Source organism: Schistocerca nitens, chromosome 1 (assembly GCF_023898315.1).
Source record: "Schistocerca nitens isolate TAMUIC-IGC-003100 chromosome 1, iqSchNite1.1, whole genome shotgun sequence".
Lineage (NCBI taxonomy): Eukaryota > Metazoa > Arthropoda > Insecta > Orthoptera > Acrididae > Schistocerca > Schistocerca nitens.
The window spans coordinates 421,913,693-421,916,969 of NC_064614.1; the positions used below are offsets into that span (position 1 = coordinate 421,913,693).

The following is a 3,277-nucleotide window of genomic DNA, read 5'->3' on the forward strand; positions in this document are numbered from 1 at the left end:
GGATGATGTCTTGAAGGGAGGATATAAGATGAACATCAACAAAAGCAAAACGAGGATAATGGAATGTAGTCGAATTAAGTCGAGTGATGTTGAGGGTATCAGATTAGGAAATGAGACTCTTAAAGTAGTAAAGGAGTTTTGCTATTTGGGGAGCAAAATAACTGATGATGGTCGAAGTAGAGAGGATATAAAATGTAGACTGGCAATGGCAAGGAAAGCGTTTCTGAAGAAGAGAAATTTGTTAACATCGAGTATAGTAGTAAGTGTCAGGAAGTCGTTTCTGAAAGTATTTGTATGGAGTGTAGCCATATATGGAAGTGAAACATGGACGATAACTAGTTTGGACAAGAAGAGAATAGAAGCTTTCGAAATGTGGTGGTACAGAAGAATGCTGAAGATTAGATGGGCAGATCACGTAACTAATGAGGAGGTATTGAATAGGATTGGGGACAAAAGAAGTTTGTGGCACAACTTGACCAGAAGAAGGGATCGGTTGGTAGGACATGTTCTGAGGCATCAAGGGATCACCAATTTAGTATTGGAGGGCATCGTGGAGGGTAAAAATCGTAGAGGGAGACCAAGAGATGAATACACTAAGCAGATTCAGAAGGATGTAGGTTGCAGTAGGTACTGGGAGATGATGAAGCTTGCACAGGATAGAGTAGCATGGAGAGCTGCATCAAACCAGTCTCAGGACTGAAGACCACAACAACAACAACAACATCTCTTGAATGAATCAATCAGTTTTTATCTGAAATTGTAATCATTTGTTTGTTTGCACGTGTAAATTTCATCACATCTACCGATTTCCTGTCCATTCTGCCACTTCCTTCTTTGGTGCGTCGTTTCTTATTTGAGTGTACTTCTGACATTCGCTGAGTATGTAGAATAAAAAGGATTAATGGCTCGGTGATCGCTATTGAAGAGATGCAGACTTTGGACATGTACTAAACGGTTTCTTACACTCTTCTACTGTAACAATCACTGCTGAAGTGCAGACATTAGCCTGAGACAGCGATTAAACGGGCCACTTCCCGGTAGTGGTTAGCAACCCGTAGTCGTGTAAATCACCTCTACAGAATTAAAATTTTAGACTTCCACGAATCCTGCATTACTGTGAAGTAGAAGCCAATTTAAATCATCTATCATTACTTTGACTTTAGCCCTTGCTGGAAAATTGAACCTCGAATGAAATCAGCTAGAAGTTTCTTCACTCAAGTGGTTAACGTACAAGGCTCTATTAAATATAGGAACGAATCTAAAATATTCAGGTTTGTAGATATCAACTTATAGTTGATTTTACCTTGAGTATACTAGGTAAAGCCAACGGCCTTGCCGCAGTGGTAACACCGGTTCCCGTCAGATCACCGAAGTTAAGCGCTGTCGGGCTGGGCTAGCACTTGGATGGGTGACCATCCGGTGTGCCGAGCGCTGTTGGCAAGCGGGGTGCACTCATCCCTTGTGAGACAAACTGAGGATCTACTTGATTGAGAAGCAGCGGCTCCGGTCTCAGAAACTGACATATGGCCGGGAGAGCGGTGTGCTGACCACATGCCCCTCCATATCCGCATCCTATGACGCCTATGAGCTGAGGATGACACGGCGGCCGGTCACTACCTTTGGGAATTCGTGGCCTGTTAGGGAGGAGTTTAGTTTAGTTTAGTTTTTATACTAGGTAAAGCTGTTCCATCCATAGAACGGTCTATTGACACACAGTCAATACGGATTTAGAAAACATCGTTCTTGTAAAACACAACTAGCTCTTTACTCTCATGAAGTGTTGAGTGCTATTGACAAAGGATTTCAAAGTGATTCCGTATTTCAAGATTTCCAGAAGTCTTTTGACATTGAACCTGACAACGGGCTTGTAGTGAAATTGCGAGCTAAAGGAATATTGTTTCAGTTATGTCATCGCATTCGTGATTTCCAGCCATCGAGTAAAATAGATGCCATTTCTGGTGTTCCCCAAGGTAGTGCTATAAGTCCTTCGCTGTTCCTTGCCTTCCCGGCGGGGTCAGGGATTTTCTCTGCCTCGTGATGGCTGGGTGTTGTGTGCTGTCCTTAGGTTAGTTAGGTTTAAGTAGTTCTAAGTTCTAGGGGACTTATGACCACAGCAGTTGAGTCCCATAGTGCTCAGAGCCATTTTTTTGTTCCTTGCCAATATAAACGATTTAGAAGACAACCTGAGCAGCCGTCTTGGGTTTTTTTGCAGATGATGCTGTCATTCATCTCTATTAAAGTCATCAGAAGATCAAAATAAATTGGAAAACGATTTAGAAAATATATCTGCATGGTGCAAAAATTGGCAGTTGACGAAAAGTGTGATGTCATCCACATGAGTGCTAAAAGGACTTCGTTAAACTTCGGTTGCACGATAAATCAGTCAAATCTAAATGCCGTAAATTCAACTAAATACCTAGTAATTACAACTACGAACAACTTAAATTGGGAGGAACACATAGAAAATGTTGTGGGGAAGGCTAACCAAAGACTGCGTTTTACTGGCAGGACACTTAGAGAATGTAACAAATATACGAGTACTTAAGAGTCTGCCTACAATAAGCCTGTCCGTCCTCTTTTAGAATACTGCTGCCGGCGTCCTTACCAGATATGATTGACGGAGTACATCGAGAAAGTTCAAAGAAGGGTAGCATGTTTTGCATTATCGCAAAACAGGGAAGAGAGTGCCATTGAAATGATATAGGATTTGGGTTGGACATCATTAAAATAAAGGCGTTTGTGGTTTCGACAGAATCTTCTCACAAAACTTCATCACCAATTTTCTCCTCAGAATGCGAAAATATTTCGTTGACGCTGACCTACATAGCGAAAAACGATCATCGTAATAAAATAAGGCAAACTAGAGCTCGCACGGAAAGATATAGGTTTTCGTTATTTCCGCGCGCCGTACGAGACTGGAATAATAGAGAATTATTGTGAAGGCGGTTCTATGAAACCTCTACCAGGCATTTAAATGTGATTTCCTTTTTCCAACCTTTGTACTAAGTTACCTGGCTGTTTATAGAGTTTAACATGAACTGCACCGAACGTTCGAATTGACATTTTTCACATTCTCTACAGGAATAACATAAATTAGGACAAAAAAGAAAGGGTGACAGAGTGAAGTTGTTCCATTCGAGAATATTAATATGCACTGTTCTTCTAGCACTGAAGAACAATAAATGCTTTAGGGTTGATCAAAATGTCGTATAGGCGTCGCCATTTCATGATGCCCAACGTAACGCTACTTCCGGTTGCCCTTTCCCATCCTACAGAA

The 3,277-nt window shown here is 41.4% G+C and overlaps 1 pseudogene; it reads left to right on the forward strand.

Moving 5' to 3' along the window:
- Positions 1-1,322: 1,322 nt before the first annotated feature.
- LOC126204536 (5S ribosomal RNA) lies at positions 1,323-1,440 on the forward strand (annotated as a pseudogene).
- Positions 1,441-3,277: the final 1,837 nt, after the last annotated feature.